Source organism: Hippopotamus amphibius, chromosome 5 (genome assembly GCF_030028045.1).
Source record: "Hippopotamus amphibius kiboko isolate mHipAmp2 chromosome 5, mHipAmp2.hap2, whole genome shotgun sequence".
Classification (NCBI taxonomy): domain Eukaryota; kingdom Metazoa; phylum Chordata; class Mammalia; order Artiodactyla; family Hippopotamidae; genus Hippopotamus; species Hippopotamus amphibius.
Genome location: NC_080190.1, coordinates 106032034 through 106051984, shown reverse-complemented (window position 1 = coordinate 106051984; position 19951 = coordinate 106032034). Strand labels below are relative to the sequence as shown.

Genomic DNA, 19951 nt, shown 5'->3' with positions numbered 1-19951 from the left:
CACTGTGCTGCCCTGCCCCACCCTCCTCAGCGGCAAGCCCGGCAACACAAAACATCCCAGGAAAGACACAGGTCCTTTCCTTCACGGAAATAAGCCACATGCAACAAATACATCCAGCCCATCTGAGGTGGAATTCATTACTTTCCTTGGACCCAAGATTTAAATTTATTACTATTGTAATCTATGGCCCAAAGATGATGACAGAGGCATTACTATAATACTCAGTTCCATCTTAACAGTATAAACTTTGCAACAAAATACTGTAAAGAACTGGAGAGTGGTACCCTGCACAGCGGGCTGACTAAATTTGCACTGCAATGAGTTCCAATAACGATTTGGATTTTGGCAATGATGATGGATTTTCAGGTTCTGTCTACCTGGCTCTGAAGATGATGGACTTTTAAGCTCTTGAGGATGAAGATGAAAACTTTTATGATGATTTTGTTACCATTTTGGGAGCTTTTTATATAGCATAAACATTCACTGAAATGTTTCTTTTTAAAAATCAATTTTTCAGGACTTTCCCAGTGGTGCAGTGGTTAAGAATCTGCCTGCCAACGCAGGGGACACAGGTTCGAGCCCTGGTCTGGGAAGATCCCACATGCCGCAGAGCAACTAAGCCCATGCGCCACAACGACTGAGCCCACGTGCCACAACTACTGAAGGCTGTGTGCCTAGAGCTCATGCTCTGCAACAAGAGAAGCCACCACAATGAGAAGCCCCTGCACCACAACAAAGAGCAGCCCCCACTCGCCGCAACTAGAGAAAGCCTGTGCACGCAGAAAAGAAGATGCAACACAGACAATAAATAAATTAAATAAATGAATAAATTTAATAAATAACCAACCCATTAAAAAAAGAAATCAATTTTTCTTGCCCAATAAAATATGTTTTTATTGTGCTATGAGCATCACACCAGGATTCCATTCAGTCTGTTTTCTGTCTCACATTAGTTTTTCCTGAAATATTTTTTTTCTGAAATATTTTTTTGCATTCATATTCAATGATAACTTTTCGGATTTTACTCAAATTTTGTGTAATTCTGTTGATTTTGTACCTTTATTTACATTTGCTTTTCAATCATCTACTGGATAGAAATTCATTCTTAATCTTGACTATTATTGTGGCTTACTTTTAAATTACAGCCCCATTACTTGCTTTATATCACATGCATGGTACGGGATTGAACTCACCAGAAAGTTGTCTTTTTTTGTTTTTTGTTTGTACAGTATTCTCTATCAGAAACTTCGCTGCTTGCACATTGTTTTTTCAGAATTGATAGGCTATAGTGATCTTTCCACAGCTCGCTATTTCTGTATTTATATGAACACAACTTAAAAATGATGTATAATACATACATGGGATAAAAAGTCCTTAAGCAACACCCCCCCAATTAAGAAAAACAACAACAAAACCTCCCTATAAAATTGAAATGCTTTTACACGATGGTGTGTTACAGGCTAAGTCAGCAAAACTGATGCTGTCTGGTGCTAAGGCCTGCTGCCATCACCCCGTCATTCCGCCAGGCTCCTTCCTGTCCCCTGGTCTCTGCACTTGCTCTGTGCTTCCCACTGTTGTTTTGTTCTGCTTTGCATTTTGCCGATAGTGTCATTCTCCTCCTTCTCCATTTTACAATCTCTTTCTCAGCCTTTAGACTTAGTTCTAACCTCATGGACTCCCCTAAGCAGCTAACTTTCCCCTTTGCATGTTCCTGGGACACTTCTGAGCTCGTTACTACAGAACTCAAGAGGCTGGACTGTGAATAATGCAAACATGTTTGTTTTCCCCTATTTGACAGGAACACCTCAGGTGGGGACCGGGGAAAGCGCCTGACAAAAAACAGGTGACAAACTGAGCAGGCTTGCTTCCTGATTGGCCCCAGCCACCAGTCTGCTGGACTGGGCTATTGTTTCATTTTTGGAAAACAGGAGCAAGTTTATCCTCACGATCTAGGAAAAAGGCATGCGCCAAGTACACACGCTGGGACATTTTTCTTTTTTCTTTTTTCCAGCTAACCCGGGCAGGGATCTTTCAGGACTCCCATTTAGAAGGAAGAGCTGAGAGAGAAAATCTATGTTTGTTCAGAATCCTGTATGTTAGCAGCCACATGAGGGTGGGACTTGCTTTTCTGGTAGGTGAATCTAGAGGGCAATAGGACTTGGAAAGCAATAGCTAAGAAAGGAATCCAGTACCCTCAGTCAACAGGGATCCTCTTGAAAAACACACTCTATGTTATATGTCCAGTGTACTTTGGACACTAAGGTTAGAATATCACCTCTTGGATCTTTCAGATCTGCACCTGGGGACTTCCCTGGTGGCACAGTGGTTAAGAATTCACCTGCCAATGCAGGGGACACGGGTTCGATCCCTGCTCCAGGAAGATCCCACATGCCGCGAAGCAACTAAGCCCATGCGCCACAACTACTGAGCCTGCGCTCTACAGCTTGCGAGCCACAACTACTGATCCCATGTGTCACAACTACTGAAGCCTGTGCACCTAGAGCCCATGCTCCACAAAAAGAGAAGCCATGGCAATAAGAAGTCCGCGCACAGCAATGAAGAGTAGCCCCTGCTCGCCACAACTAGAGAAAGCCTGCATCCAGCAATGAAGACCCAACGCAGCCAAAATAAATAAATAAATAGGCAAACAAATGAATAAATAAATTTATTTTTTTAAAAAAAGATCAGCTTGCCTATGTGATGGTGAAACAAATTAAAAAAAAAAAAAAATCTGCACCTGGAAAGGAAAGGTAGGAAAACAACAGGGGGGTTTGCTGAGAAGAACCTTTAGACAACTGTTGGGAATGAATGAAATTCTTTGGGGACGTACTTCCACACTGTTGTACTCATGATAAAAATAATAAGCCTCACAATGTTAGTACATTTATGCCACATAAATCGATTTTTAATAAAGGAATTTTCTACTGCTCTGACTGATAAACTTTAATAATTTTTGTTGTAAATTTCTCAGACATGCCTTAGTTGCTTTCTTGCTTCTCTACTGAGCATAACAAACTTGGCTAGATGGTACAGTGTCATGGATAGTTTATACACTGTAATGTAGAGTGGTATGCCCTCAGGAACTCCTTGCCACCATGTTAAATGGATCCAGAGTTTTAACACTTTTTATTTCATGTGCTCACTTGCACAGCGCTTTAAACATAGATTCCATGTGCTCCATCAACATCGGTTTCATGCTTGCTGCTCTTAGGACACTGACTGTCAATGGAGAGATGTACTCTCTTTCTCATAATCCCCACCTTTTCATTTGCTGTGGGCCAAGAAACCACAGAACCACATTTGCTGGGAATGAGTGTCAAAAGGGAATAAGGCAATAGGCTCCTGTTTCTCACTGGACTGAGTATTCCTAGAAAATAAATAATCATTGCTACCTTTGAGCCCCCAAAGTGCCCAGCATGGTGTTTTGTATGCCATGACCCAAAGTAAATGTTTTCTGATTTGAATTAGACAAGTATGGACTTCGCTGGTGGCGCAGTGGTTAAGAATCCACTTGCCCATGCAGGGGATATGGGTTCGATCCCTGCTCCGGGAAGATCCTACATGCCGCAGAGCAACTAAGCCCGCGTGCCACAACTACTGAGCCTGTGCTCTAGGGCCCGTGAGCCACGATGATTGAGCCCATGTGCCACAATTACTGAAGCCCGCGAGCCTAGAGCCCATGCTCTATAACAAAAGAAGCCAATGCAATGAAAAGCCTGCGCACTGCAACGAAGAGTAGCCCCCACTCGCTGCAACTAGAAAAACCCCGTGCACAACAACAAAGACCCAATGCAGCCAACAAATAAATAAATAAATTTATTTTAAAAAATGTATGAGCTATATTCCTACATCTATTTCAGCTCCTCAAGCATTGTTAGCTTAATTTCTTTTAAAGGTAGATCACCAAGAATAGAGTTTACCAGATAAGTGCCCTATGAATGATGCCACGCTCATGGTCTGGAAGGATATACACAGCAAGGGGGAAAGATGACTGGAATTTTAGATGATTATCATTTCCTTCTTTCTTCTTATGGGGACCTTTGAATTATCAGGACAAATATTGCTTCTATGACATGAAAAAGTTACATAAAACCAAAGATTATCTTAGCAGTTTTGTGGAAAACAGGGAATGGAAGCAAAAAGTAAGCAATGAGGATACTACAGGAATGAAGAGAGTATCATTAGGGAAGAAAAAAACATGGTAAAAAAAAATGACGTTAATAAATGAAATAGCAGGAAAGTGGTAGAGGAAAATCAACAGAGAATGTTTGTACAATGCATGCTTGTTCTTTCATCTTCTATGCATATAAACATTTATTGAGGACCCACTCCTACTCAAGTATCTTTAATGGGGTCAGGTACCACTAATAATGGAGAAAATCAGAATCAATGCGTGTTTCTGGAGGAAGGGAAGACAATGATGATGGCTTGGAAGTCCCTGGGAAACAAGGTAAGTATCACTAGGTTCGCCATGGGTAAGCAGAATACTAAAGCAAAAACGAGTCATAATGGAACATATCAACATGAAAATCTACAAATATATAGCAGATGAGACAGAAACAGGAAGAAAACCAGAAAGAAAGGATTCAGAGTCATTTGTGAAGTCACCTTGAAATAGCCATTTAACCTCTGGCCAGAGGTGCCTCATGATTAAATTGAAATGATAGTGACTCTCAAAAATATAAGAAATATAAAAGGTACTGTATGTGAAATGACTCTAAAGAATACACAGCACTGTGAGAACAAGACATAATAAATATTTTGCTGTCACAAGTGCAAGGGTAAAAAAGACAAAAGCACTCATTGCCCATTACCCATTTACTTTAAAAAGTAAAGCCTTCTTTCCCAAGTGATATGCTCCAAGTCCTACATTTTTCTCTACTTCTACTTCCCAGCGCCTTCCTGTTAACTTTGCCAACTTTAAAAAAAAAAAATACACCAAAACTACTTAGCAAAGCAAAGACTAGCGGAGCTGCCTGAACAAAGCTGTCTTTTGCAACTCACTGGGCACTATACAGCAAGAGAATATCCTTAGAGAAACTTGCCTAACTTTGATGTTGACATCAGAGTCTGAAAAACTAACTTTAAAACGAGGCTTTAAAACAACAATATTGAAATGCAATTTCTTAAAATAGCTACAATTCCATTTCTCTTCCTAGTAAACTAAAAGCATGAATACCATTTGCTAGTTGATCCTGGCCACCAAGCTTAAGTTTAAAATTCCACTCCCTTTTCTTAGAACAACAGAAAGAAAGGGGGAAAAAAAAAGGTGGAGGGCAAGGGGGAGAATAAGAGTCAGCAAATATGAGCTTACACCGGCTTTGCAACTTATCAAATTATTAACCGCTGCCAGGTTTCTACATTTGTAAAATGAAAACCGTAATATGAGTTCTATGCTTTCACCATCCTCGCAGTTGTCATTGCATATTGTAATTATTTATTCATCTATTTCTCCCACTAAATTGAATGTGCCATGAGGACAACATCTTTCTTGCTCAACAGTATATTCACTGCATCCAGCAAATGGGCTGGTACAGAGTAGGCATGAAATGAATAATATGTTTGGATATTCCCAGATAAAAGTAATAGCAGAAGAAATTTATTTAATTATCAGTCTATTTTCTTAATTGTGTCTTTTGATGGTCATACATATCTAAATTTGATAAAGTCTAATTCATTATTTTTTTTCCTCTATAGTTAGTGCTTTTTTGTATAAAAAGTCTTTGCCTACCCTGAGGTTGCAAAGATTTTCTATTTTCTTCAAGAAGCTTTATAAGTTTTAGCATTTATACTTATATTTATGATTTATTTTGAAGTAATTTTTGTATATGGTGCAAGGTAGGGGTAGAGGTTTTTTCTTTTTATTTCTATATGGATAGTTTCTTTCTGGGACCATTAGTTGAAAAAGACTTCTCCACTGAATTTCTTTGGGGCCTTTGTTAAACTATTTCTGTGTGTGTCTATATTTGGCCTCTCTATTCTGTTGCATGAATCTACCTTTCTATCCTGTAGCACCAGTAGCACACTATCTGGATAACTCTCACTTTACAGTAAGTCCTGAAATCAAACAGAGTAAGTCTTGCAATTTTGTTCTTATTTTTCTGTTATGTTATTTCGTATTTCCATAGACATTTTCTATTAGCCTGTGAATTTCTACAAAAAGTCCTGCTGACATTTTCATCAGGATGGCATTGAATCTATAAATTAATTTGTGGAGAACTGACATCCTTACCATATTGAATTTTCTCATTGAACATGGTATATCAATTCATTTGTTTAGGTCTTCTGTAATTACTCTCATCAATGTCTAATAGATTTCACACATATTTTTTGTACACTTTCATTAATTTTAACCCCAAGTGTTTAGATTTTGATACCAATGTAAACATTTTTTTTAAATTTCATTTTTCCAATGCAATACATGCAACTGATTTTTTTAAACTGACTTTATATACTGTGACCTTGCTAACTTCACTGATCAGTTCCAGTAGTTTTGTTATTCCTTAGAATTTTCTCTTTAGATGATCATATCATCTGCACAGAGAAACAGTTTTACTTTCTTTTTTCCCTAATCTTTATGCCTTTCAGTTATTTTTCTTGCCTTATCACACTGGCTAAACCTCCAGTAGTATGTTGAATAAAGGAGTTAGAGCACACATCCTTGTCTTGTTCCTGATATTGGTAGAGGAAATTATCTTTTGCTATTGAGTGTGATGCTATAGATTTCTTATATATGCTCTTTATCAATGTGAGAATTTTCATCCTACTTCTAATTTGTTGAGAGGTTTTATTTTTTTTTAAATCATGAATAGGTGTTGAACTTTGTTTTCTCTGCAACTACTGACATGATCATGTGGCTTTTTCCTTTCTATCTAATTAATACAGTTGATTATACCAAATGATTTTCAAGTATTTAACCAAAATTACTTTCTTGGAAGAAAAAAAAGAAACTTTGTGCATATAATGTATTTTCCTAGCCATGTACACGGCTAGGTTTGATTTGCTAATATTTTGTTTAGTATTTTTGTGTCTATGTATATATGAAAGTCTATAATGTTCTTTATTTGTTATGTCATTATATGTTTTTAGTATTAGGGTTATGTTGGCCTCATAAAATTTATTGGGAATATTCCATCTCTCTCTTTTTTGGTAAAGGCTATTGTAAGATTAGTATTACATATTTCTTCCTTAAGTATTTGATAGATTTCACTAGTGAAGCATCCAGGCCTGGAATTTTCCATGTGCAAAAGTTCTCAATTATAAATTCCATTTCTTTAACAGATGGTACATTATTCAAACATCCTATTAATTCTAGTGGTCAGTTTTGTTAATTTATGTTTTTCAAGGACTTTTCCCATTTCATCCAAGCTGTCAAATGTACTGGCAAAAATTCCTCTACTAACATAAATATGTCCTAATTATCCTTTTAAAGTCTGTAGAGCTGTATGACACCCCCTCTTTCACTCTGGATATTAGTGATTTGTGCTTTCTCTCTTTATAAAATCAGTATAACTAGTATATCAATTTGATCTTCTCAAATAATCAGCTTCTGATTTCACAGATTTTCTCTATTGTTTTCTACTTATTTCATTGATTTCCCACCATATCTTTTTTATTTATTTCCTCTTCTTTTTCTAGCTTCTTTGGATGGAAGATTAGATCACTGACTTAAAGCTATATATTTCCCTCTAAGCAGTGATTTAACTCCTGCAAACTTTGATGGGATGCATTTAAATTTTCAATTAAAGCTCTTTTCTAATTGCCATTGTGATTTCTCCTTTCTTCTAAGTGATTATTTAGAAGAACACTGATTGGTTTTCATATATTTGGGGATTTTCTAGTTACCTTTTTAAAATATTTTTAAAATTTAATTCCACTGTGGTCAAATAATATACTCTGTTTGATTTCAATCCTTTGAAATTTACTGAGGCTTGGCTTCCTCCCCCACCACCAGTATACAGTGTATCTCTGTAAATATTTATTACACAATTAAAAGCAGTATTTATTTTTCAATTATTCAGTGTAGTATTCTATAAATGTTAATTAGGTTAAGCTGGTTAACAGTATTGTTCAAATATTCTATACTCTTATATTTTCTTGCTACCAACCATCAATAATTGAGAGAGTAATTAAAATATTCAGCTACAATTGTAGATTTGTCTATCTCTCCCTTTGATTCTGTAGGCTTTTGCTTTATATATTTTGAAGCTGTATTAGGTGTATAAATATTTAGGATTTTATGTCTTCTTGATAAATTGACTCTTTTAACATTGACATATTCTTCTTTATCTCTGATCATAGGTTTTAGGTTCTAGGGCTAGAAAATAGCCTGGATAGAGAAGCAGTTTTCCTTTTGAAGAGAGAGATGTTCTATGCTAAAGTAAAAAGATAAAACATAAGACCAGGTTAACAGGCTCAAGAAGCTACTACTTTGAGTGATGGGGACTCTCTCGGGGTAGGGCAGGGTTCTTTTCTGTCTTGTCTCCTCTATGACCCACTGTACAAGGTCAGGGTTCTTTTCTGTCTTGTCTCCTCTATGACCCAAGGGTACAAGGTGCTCGGAACTATCCTAAGCCATGGGTTATGAGAGTAGGAAAAAGGGTGTTGGGATAACATGTGAAGGCCTGCTGCCTCTAGGATTCACTCTCCTGCCGTTGTGGTCTATTACAATTTTATCTGCTCATAACTCTAACTTGGGTCATGCTTCCCCTCAGGATCCCAACAGTACTAGCTATGTAGGAACGACATCTGTTGTGTACTTACATTTTTTTCTTTATTTCTCTTAATATAACTCTTTTGACTTTGTATTTTTGAATACATTATTCTGAGAGGCCCTCATTTGCACACTGTGATCTCAGGTATAGGAGGAATCTCAGAGATAAGTCAACAGCTCCAGGGCTACAAAGCAGGAATAACCTTATTCTAAACAACTCTGACTTGCCTCTCAAGTGGATGACTGTAAATCAGCCCTGAACAGGAAGGTGACACAGAGAGGTTAAAACACGTCCAAGTTAGCAAAAGGGTCTGAGTGAAAACAAAGAGTAAGGCGTGTGTGTGTGTGTGTGTGTGTGCGTGTGTGTGTGTGTGTGTGTATTTTTTAAGGATTCCTGACCAAACCTTTAATCCTGGGACACTGGCTCACTTTCCACATGAGATCTTACCCTCCATTGGATCAGGTTAAGTCTACATTACACAAAGGTGTGTGTAGGGTGTGTGTGTGTGTGTGTAAGCACACATACTCTTGCATGTATAAAAATCTCAAGATAGTGTTAGGTAAGCAAGATTTTAAGAATGAAACCGCTGTACTTTCCCATGCTGCCTGAGTTGTGGGCCTGGAACAAAATTAGAATCCTTAACCTTTCAAAACTCTGTACTTCCGTGTGGCTTCCAAATGGTCCTCTAAATAAGAGCTTCTTTGTGGTTCCAGGGCCAGTGTCCCCTGCTGCAGTGGTAATAATAGTGTTCAGCTATTGGAGATAATAGATAATAGATAATAGATAATAATAGCTAATGGAGAAAGGAAGACGCTACTGACAAACTGGGAGATCAGCACAGGCCTACCTCGCCAAGCACTATGTGCTGACATTCGGCAAATGTACTAGAACCCAGTGGGCAAGGTGTATCATCCTGGGGGCAGTCTACCCAAATCAAGCTCCCTCCAGTTTCTGGGTTTATCCAAGCTTTGTAGGACTTCACAGGTTGCTGGTTTGGTGGTTGCTATGTGATCTACTTTGTGTAAATATAATGTGCTGGTCTTTCTCATATTGTTTTTGGGTGTTTATTGTTTACAAATTTCTTTTTGTATTGAAAGAACAATAATCAAAGCACTTTTGTCAAGATTCTGCACCAGGCAAGAATATCTGAACTACAAGCTCGCTGCCACTTTTCACAAAGCAGGAGTTCCTTACCCATTTTCTCATCCTGCTCCTTCCCTTACTTCCTATTTTGGACAAGTTCTTCTGCCTTGAAAACTTGACTCCTGTTCCACCTTTAGCCAAAACAAACAATAAGATACACATACATATTTAAATCTCGGGATAAGTCTAAATCCTAAAGACTAGCCTAAAACCTGAATAAACTGGGAATTCTCTAGCCCTCATTTCCAACCCACAGAAAGGGGCTTCCACATAGAAGCTCGGAGTGGGAGACTGAGAAAGGAAAGAAAGCCTAGGCAATTCACTCAGGGACTCTTCTGCTGATGCAGGAATCTGATGTCAAAGTGCACACAAGATTATCTAATAGGATGTAGACTGGATGTAATTCAACTCCGTGTTTACTGCTAGAAGCTGAAGTTTTATCTGGAATTTACAAGAAGGAAGAGAGTGGGGGAGGAAAATGAGGACCTGTCTGTGTCCTTTCTCCGATTCCTTTCCCCTTTTTCCTGAACTGCAGGCGACTGGAATCCCTGGGCTGTGGTGACCCCATCACTGGGGTATATTCATTAAATAGTTGATTCTGCTGTACTGGATTCTTCTTTTCTCTTCCTCCTCTTTCTGTTTTCTAACATGTTAACCCTCCTCTCCCTCCTGCCTTCTTTCCTTCCTGTAAAAGCACCATGAATGAATAAAGACTTACTGGCACTGAAAAATAAAGTAAAACAACATGAGTATGGAGTAGTGACTACTACTGGGTACAGTGTTTCTTTTTGGGGTGACAGAATGTTCCAAAACTAGACTGTGGTGATGGCTGCACAACTCTGTGACTATACTAGAAAACATTGACTTGTGTACTTTAAAAGGGAGCATTATATGGTATATTATGTGAATTATATCATAATAAAGCTATTGAGAGAGAGAAACAGAGAGACGGAGCATTACCTCTGAAGTGTTCCAGGGCTCAGTCCTAGGCACCTTCCGGTCTCTACCTGCACTGTCTCCCCATAGGTATTCTCACCCAATCCCATCACTTTAAATACTGTCCACGTGCCCATGAATTCTGATTTATATTTCCAGCCATCTTCTCCACCAACCCCCAGCCTACCTGACGTCTCCACATGGGGTCTAACGGGCATCTCACACTTAACATAGTTAAGCCAGAACTCTAGTCCCCCTTTCCAACCCAAATCTCCTCTTCCTCCACGTATTCCGGTCTCAGCAATGCACCACCATCCACGAAGTTTACTGTCTCTCCAGCTAGAATGGGAACGGGAACCCTTCCCAAGTCTTTTCTCTCCTGTGTCCTTGGAGCTGACAAAGACTAGGAGCTCAGTGAGTAGTTGTTGAATGAAACAACCTTGGGATTGAATGAAGTAGCAATCCCCCCCACCCTACAGATTTTTTAAACAAATCAAACCATTAATTTGTCACTGAATTTAAACAAGACCTTCGAGATGTCTCAATTTTAACACACAAAGATAAGCATAGTTTACAAACAATGAAAACTACATCATTTCTATTACAGTTTTTAGAGTAAAAAGAATTTTCTCTAATAACCTCTGTGCTAGATTGCAAGAAAATTTCAAGTCACAAAATCAATACAGAGATTTGAGAGACCTATTTCAATAGAAATCTCTTTTAGAATGAGAATAAGAGCTGAAAAATATTGCTGTCACCCAACAGATGGCTAAGAGCACATTTTCTGAACCTCTTAAACATCAACCAAGCACTCATGTAATGGGAAATGCAAACAACAGTCCCTGTTCCTTTTCCATAAACCCTACCCTGGGTCATTTCAAACCTTCCAGTGGCTCCTCCCATATCATTAACCTCCTTTTTCCCACCCTAAGATGCTATAGTGTTTGGTGCTTACATAGGTTCATGGGTCCATTTTCCTCATTTTTCTGAGATAATGTTTATTGCAAGTAATATCTGATGAAAAAGATTATTTTTCCTTCAGATACTCTTCACATACTCATTTTTATAAGTCCTAAGATCCTTATGCTAGTATTTCTGCTATTTTTCTAACATTTTGTTAAACTAGTTTTGAGTTGTAAGTACATGAACTTGCTAACTGAAAACACTGTCAAAAGCTTACATTTTAAAAAACTGTTCTTTAAGTTAAACTTTGGATCCTAACCCAAATTAATACAAATTAGTGAGGTTTGTTCTTTAACAAGCACTTGTAGCCGCTTTCAAAGCATAAACAAGCAACGTGGAAGTGTTTATGACAACTTATGAAAATTGTGTTACACGTTGCTTTAATTTAAAATTTACTCCAAAATAAAGCCTTTCTTTCCTTAAATTTCCATTGTTGCTTAGGTAACAATTCCAATTATTTTTTAAATCTGTTGGTCCCAAATGTTTTCTGAAATGTTTGACAAATATGTCATCTGATAAAAAAAATTCTATATATATTTTTTGGTCCACAGAAACTGCCCTATTCTTCTCCAACACTTATTTTCCGCATCTATAAAATGGAGATAATAAAATCCACCTTCCAAGACTACCAAGTGAGCTATGAGAACCCTCTGTAAATTATAAGGCATTAAATGTTGGGTAATACTGAAATAAATATTGAATGATAGCCAATACAGAATCCTTACATAAAGTACTGAGTGTTCACAAATGCTTAACCCCTTTATTTGCAGTAGTCATACTGTTGTTGGCAGAAACTATCAATCCTAGTACCCTACCGAATTTATAGCTTCTTTCCATTTAAATGATTGTGATACTTTCAGTCTTTTTTCTTCTGGAATGTGGAAAACATATTATTACATATACCTGCCTGAGTATAAGTATCATGTGATTTTCTGCTCTCTGGGCACCTTGTAACTCTGCCATGATGGCACTTCCCACACCTCCTAGCTCCTCCACTAGACCCACCATAGAGTCCGAGTTACCAAGAGAAGTAGGGTTTTCTACCACTTTTTAAACTTCACACATGGGAATGGTATTCACGGATAGACCAGTGAAAATTCACCACATAAAATAATCCTTTTTTTCCTAGAAACTTGATACTGAAGAAATTAGCAGCTTTATGAAGAAAAATATTTCAAAGCTTGCATGACCCACGAACAATATTTTAACCTTTCTCTGTGTGTGTGACAATTTATTTCTTTAATAATGCAGTCTTAGTAATTTATCTCAGTATAAGCCATTTATTCATGGATCTCCCATTTAGAAATAGTATTTTAAACCGGTATTTCCCAAAATATATCCCAAGAGAAAGATGCTATAGAAAAAAAAAAAAAAAAGGCCCTGTAGTCCAATAAATATGCAAATGCCACAATCTACAGTCACCTTCTTAGAAATACAAAATGGCCCCGTCACCTATGGACAATAACTTCTTCACAGGCAAATGGGTGTTGTACTGCCCTCTCAGTTTCCTCTATATTTAAAACATTTTATAACTTAAAAAAATCTGTATCTCTCTTTTTAACTGGAATTTCCACAAGCTGCTTAACCGTAGTCCTTTTCTCCTCCTTCTAGATATCTTCTAATAGTAGAAGCAAGTAGTTACAAGAGTTTAGAAGTATCCTTTGGGCTCTGCATCCCCACCTACCCAAAGAACGGTGACTTCTTCACCAAACAAAAGCACAATAGGTCATAGACACCAATGCAGAGGAGGACGGAAAAGCAAATGTACACCTCAGGGGTTCTCAGCCACATGCAAGTTAGAGGTGAAAGGCGACATCACTGTATTTCCATCGCAGGTTTTAACGACACAAAATTCAACATGTGTGGTAAGCCTTTTCCCGCCGGTACAGCTAGAAGCCAGGTTTTTTCCAATATAAGAGCTATAGATCTGAACACACTGATGAACCTGAGAGCTAGAATGTTTCTGTCTTCTTCCCACAAGTAGATAAATGACTCACAGCTTCCTGAGATGAAAGGGAAGATTCAAGCTCACCACTGTTACAATGGAACACCCCAGAGTTCAGATGAACGAAGTCACTTCAGGAAGCAGCTCTCTGAAATACCTTGGTAGCGTGGAACAAGCAGGAGGCCATAACAGTCAAAATAACGGTAGGAGTTTGGAACCTCAAGCAAAGTTTCACAAAAGACTCTTTTCTGGAACCACAAAGGAGATAAAGTGCCATCCATGTCTAATCTGAGGCGGTCTCTGGGCCATATTTAATAACAACAGGTAATGACAGAAAAAGATTATCTCAATTTCACCTGATGACACTGAAGCATGGAGACGTCAAGTTACCTGATAAGGCCGTGCAACCAGCAATCGGAGAAGCCAGAATTTGAACCCAGAGCCCGTGCCACCTCACGTCCTGATTTACACAAACAGTGGGGAGGGGCGGAGATAGCAGGGAATCATTGCTCTGACTCAACCGTGTTCCCTCCCATCTTACTAACGAGCCCACAACACAAGTCATATTAATGGACGAAAATCATCCTGTCTGTAAGTTTTATTAAATGATATTTCAAGGCACGTAGCCTTTAAAAAACCGGGTTTAATTAAAAATGTCGGAGCACTTTTGACATTCACTTATTTTGACCAGCCATCCCTGGACTTTACTTTCACTCAGCCTTCCATTATGACAGGAACATAAGGAATGCAAGTGTGTCACTGGTAATTGTTGTGTGTAGCACGGAGACTACACACTCTTAGTCCTTGTGGAGACATGCACAGGCAGAACCTTTGTAATTCTTTGCCCCTCAAGGCTCCATGGTCTTCTGCAAGATGAACAATCCCCTCTTGTATGTTACTGCAAAGTTCTTATTACAGACTCTCCTTCAAAACTCTAGAGTTGAGCCTATTTACCTGATGTATAAATTGTAACACTGGGCCTTCCTAGGTGGCGCAGTGGTTAAGAATCCACCTGCCAATGCAGGGGACGTGGGTTCGATCCCTGCTCCAGGAAGATCCCACATGCCGGGGAGCAACTAAACCCGTGCGCTACAACTATTGAGCCTGCGCTTTAGAGCCTATGATCCACAACTATTGAGCCCATGTGCCACAACTACTGAAGCCCACGCGCCTAGAGCCCGTGCTCCGCAACAAGAGAAGCCACGGCAATGAGGAGCCCGCGCACCACAACGAAGAGTAGCCCCTACTCACCGCAACTAAAAGAAAGCCCGCACACAGCAAAAAAACACCCAACACAGCCAATAAAATTTAAAAAAAAATTGTAACATTGGATTTTCCAGATAGTATCTTCAATGAAGTGTGAGAACTTAATCACTCTAATTTCACTACACAAATCTCAGAGTTATATCCTGTTTCACTTCATCTAGTAAATGAGCGCAACAGAGGTTATTTGCCAAATTTGGTGATCTAAACTCACCCTTGGACTAGCTATTCAGGAATTACCTCCTGGCCAAACCATATAATCTTCTTCATATAGACTGGCTACAAATGTTTTAGGATATATATCAAAATTACATCCCAAACTCTGGTAGCCAAGGAAGGTCTCTCAGCAGATCTAATCTTGATCTCGGGGATAAAGAGGAAAAGCGGCTTTGACCTTCTTTATCGACAGCGTGGCAGGAATTTGCCAGGAAGTGGAAGTCCGCCTTATGCACTGTTGTTTCCCACATGTGTATCAGGAACACGGCAAGCAATGGCCCATAATAAACATCTCCTGAGGGAATGACCAGAAATATGGACAGCAAACCCAAAGAAAATCATCCTTCTTTCAAGCAGAGATTCGGCTAGGCCGGAAGGTTGGTTTTGAGGGTCACTAAGCATTCTCAAATATTTCAGAAAGTCTAATGGAAATCAGCATTTACCTTAACAGAGACGGGACAGGGATACTAAAGGTCAAGTTTCCTCAGCTTCAGCAGACTTTGTATCAAGCCATGGTGCAAGCCTGGCTGTTCCCCGCAGACCAGAAGTTCTTCAGGGCCCACTGTAGTGGGGAGGGAAAGCCTCCCACTCCTCTCTGCTCTGAGTCCCCCTGAGCAGGGAGGACAGGATTTACTAATGAAGAAGGTCTGAGGGCTCTCAGAGGTCAAGGACATCCTGACTGTAGCTCCTGGATCCTTCACACTAAGCTCAGGTGAGTAGATTCCAGGCATGGCTGCCTTCTTGCTTTTCTTCCTTTCCTAACCCTTGTGCTCTGCATGGGGTGCTGCAGGCTCAACTAGCGGTAAAATCTAGTGGAGGAGGAGAGGCCCTAGTTATGGGCTGAGTATAGATGATGGCTTCCAGGCTGGTTTACCAGGCACACCACACCAGAGATTAAGGGAACTTGCTTCACAATGGGTCCCATCTGCCATTTATTCTCATCCTCTGAGTAAACGTGTCCGCTAGGAACTGCACAGGGAGGGGGACTGACCTGGACAGGATTCACAGAGGGTCATGCCCACCTCCCACAGCCACAAGTGAGACCACCTCTCCCTAAGGTACTTTAGGAAGGAAGAGCATTCCAAAAATAGACGTTGATAAGCAGTGAGTGGTAGATCACTTCAGGAAACTGTGATTTTTCTAACCACAACTTTAAGGGAGTGAACTAACTGCAGGTTATTCTGGGCACAAAGGACTAACCCAGCAAAGAGGGTGATAACTTGGAGTTGGCAGACCAGGTGCTGATCCTGGCCTCACCTAACTCGCTAAGCAGCCCTAGCTGGACAACGCATTTCACCTTTCCTAGTCCCAGTGTCCTGAGCAGTTGAAGGGGGGTGTTGGGTTACCAGATAATCTTTGTTTCCCTTCCAAGTCTGGCAGTTGACAATTCAGTGAATGACAGCTTTGTCTGGTATCAGAAGCACATGCTTTCCCCTCGAGCCAACGCGGACCATTTGCAATACATATACTTGTTAGCAAACTGGAATTCAGTGCTTGCCGCGAGGTCCCTGCCAAAGGCTTCTTAAAGTCATCTGATAGCCCAGAGATAGGCCAACAGATGTGCTAACCACCCCTGAAGAGCTGGCACACACAAAGCAGGCGCCTTTCAATTAATATTTATCAGGCACTGAGAGTGGGTACTTTGACATATGTTTATCTCACTTAAAAATCGTTCTTCCCAGTTTTCCAATAGGTGAACTCACGAGAGAACTACTAGCAGTCTTTCAGCTCCAGGTTTCTCCTAAACTTGTGACAACAGTACATTATCAGTCCCTTCAGACTCTCTGGCTCTTGTCCCTAAACTAATCCACAGCATTGCAGAGCACCGTCCTGGGCCTTGTTTTCTCAGCCCACTACTGTTTTGCCTTCACTGAATAACAACTTATTTTAGAATCCTTCCTCCATCTGACAGTGTCCTTGCATTTTTTTATTTATTTTTTATTATTAAGCTCTGGTTGAAGATATTATTTGCCTGGTGTTCCTCAATCAAAGGCCCAGGAGGTTAGTTTTTGTTTTATGGGGGTGGGGTGTGGAATCTTACCACTGCCCATAAATGTGTAAACTTCTTTGATCAGATATTGAAAACTGAGTAATACAAAGTTTCTCTTCTTGTCTCATTTAAAGCCCAAATTAGCGGATGTTATAGTAATCAAGCATCTCAGATACTTAGCAGCAACTATTCCTCTATTCCCCGGGCCATCCCAAATCTTCCTAGATATAAATGGGCATAAACATCACAAATAAATAGAGGGAGATTAAAAGCACAGGCTGTGATTGTGAACCACGGCTCTGCTTGTGACCATACAGCCTCGGGTGTGCTATTCAGGTCCAAGTCAGTATATTCAGCTGGAGAATACTGATTCCCAAATCATAATTTCTCAGGAGATCTTCCTTCACATAAAGCATTTAGTGCAGTGCAGTTCCTGGTTTATAAGTATTTGGCAAATATGCATTCATATTAACATTATCTTGGAACCCAAGTTGTCCTGCATTTCATTCCCATTCTTTTAATGATTTTATTGATGCGTCTTTGGTTTCTCCAACCCACTGACCCCTGACTTTTTTTTTTGTTTACCAGCCCATGGGCCCCCTCCTGTCCTTACTTTTCTTAGATGCCATAGTCCATCATTATAGTCACAACAGTGCCAACTTCCTCAACAATATGTCCCTTCTCTCTTTCCATTGCTCACCTACCTGGCTAAACTGCATCTCTGCTGAATCCAGCTCTCTGCTTTGTCTCCAAGAGACTGCAGAGTATAAGGCCTAAGGGTTTTAGCTCCGGAGTTAGACTACCCAGGGCTCAAACCCCTGCTCTGCCGCCTCACACCTGTGTATTTTTCAGTAAATTGCCTGTCAATTCTGTAAAATGAGGGTAATATAATAATGCCTGACTCAGGGATATGTAATGAAGTGTCAGTGAGACTGTACACTTAGACTTGCACTAGTGTTGTAATTAAATAACTTAATACACATTAGCTGGGACTCTTTTTGTTATTATTAGTCTATGCTTGAGCCAATGGAATTAAGTTGGCTAATTACATACCCAGACAAACTGCTTACTCTGTACATGGAGAACCACAAACATCAGATGGGTCCTTGACACTGTCTAGCAACACTATTTGATTTCCCTGGTACATTTGCTCTCCTACTCTCCCATAACACTACCGCCTGGCTTTAGCTCTTGCTTCAAAACTCCTTCACTCTCAGCTGAGGGCCTTCCCTCCTGCTGCAGGGGGAAAACGGAAGCCATTCCATGAGTACTACTTCATCTGACCACCATCCAATACACAACTACCCACAACTGGATTCACTTTCTCTACCTTCTCTCTAATTCAATGCAGGAAGGGTCTTTGCTTCTGTCAAAGGCCAATCCCTACGCTTGGGTGCTAGGTCCCCTGCCCTATGACTTCCCCAAGGACCTTCCTCTTGCGCTTCTCCTTCTTTTCTGTGCATCTGCGGTTCCTCCCTAACATGACCCTCAATGATCCTCACCTCCTGGTATTCATGCCCTTGCGTATTTCCCCCCTAAGTGTGGGTAGAACCCGTGATTCACTTCTAATCAACAGAGGATGGCAAAGAGGATGGAGTACTGTTCCTGTGGTTACAGTGCCTTACCTGAGTCTCCATCTTGCCAGCAGACAGGGGCTAAGATTCTCCTTGCTAACTTGAGGAAGCAAGAGGCCATGCTGAGGAAACCCTGCAACAAAGCACCGCAGGAATGAAGGAGAGGGGAGGGGGAGGGGCTGGGAGGGAGGGGTGCTAGGCGCTGAGGACAGCCTGCAGGCAACAGGCAGCAAGCTGGATCCTCAGACCTACAGATGCAAGGGAATGAATTCTATTAACAACCTGAGTGAGCTTAGAAGTGAATTCTTCCCCTGCCAAGCCTCCCGATAAGAACACAGCCCACCCAACACTTTGATTGCAGACCTGTGAGACTTAGCAGCAGACCCAGCTAGGCCTGGCCCTGACTCCTAACCCACAGATACCAGGAGAATGCTTGAAAGCCAAAAACGTTGTGGTGTAGTAAGTCCCCTACATAAGAATGAGTTCCATTCTGAAAGCGCATTTGTAAGTCCAATGTATTTGTAAGTCCAATGAAGTTAGCCTAGGTATTCGACTAACACAATCGGCTATATAGTATTGTACTGTAATAGGTTTGTAATACTTTTCACACAAATAATACATAAAAAGCAGACAAACGAAAAATAAAGAAAACATTTTTAATCTTAAGTACAGTACCTTGAAAAGTACAGGAGTACAGTACAACAGCTGGCCTACAGGGGCTGGCATCGAGTGATCAGGCAAGAAGAGGTCCTGACTGCAGGAGGGAGAGGAGGTGGGAGATGGCAGAGCTGGAGGATCGTCAGCAGTAGAGATGGAGGGCGAGCTGCAATTTCACTCAGGCCTGACCCTGATGGCACAGGCTCCAGTTTCTTGCTGGATTCAATTCTATCTACTCTCTTGAAAAAGTGATCCAGTGATGTCTGGGTAGTAGCTCATTTTTTCTTGTCAGAGATGACATAGGAGCACTGGATTGCATTCTGAATGGCTGCTGCAACCTTCAAGTACCGTTCTGCGTTTGGGTTCTGTGCCTCAAAAACTAACAGTGCCTCCTCAAATAAAGAAAATCCCCTTGCCATTTGCTGCATTGTGAATCTCTTCAGTTCTTCAGCAAAATTCCTGGGCAGCTACCGTATCTGCGCTCTCTGCCTCGCCACCTACTTTTTTTAAAAAATTATATATTTATTTATTTATTTATTTTTGGCTGTGT

The 19951-nt window shown here is 40.2% G+C and overlaps 1 protein-coding gene across 4 annotated transcripts in view; it reads right to left on the bottom strand.

Annotated features, from left to right (window-relative positions):
* Nucleotides 1-19951, bottom strand: part of ZNF704 (zinc finger protein 704) — a 225772-nt gene that overhangs the window by 200503 nt on the left and 5318 nt on the right. Inside the window, exon 2 of one of the 4 annotated variants that reach the window (XR_009054017.1) lies at nt 18796-18877. The exons of the other annotated variants lie outside the window; for them this stretch is intronic. The gene's annotated coding sequence lies outside the window, so the exon portion shown is untranslated. The remainder of the gene's footprint in view (nt 1-18795; nt 18878-19951) is intronic. 4 annotated transcript variants of the gene reach the window in all.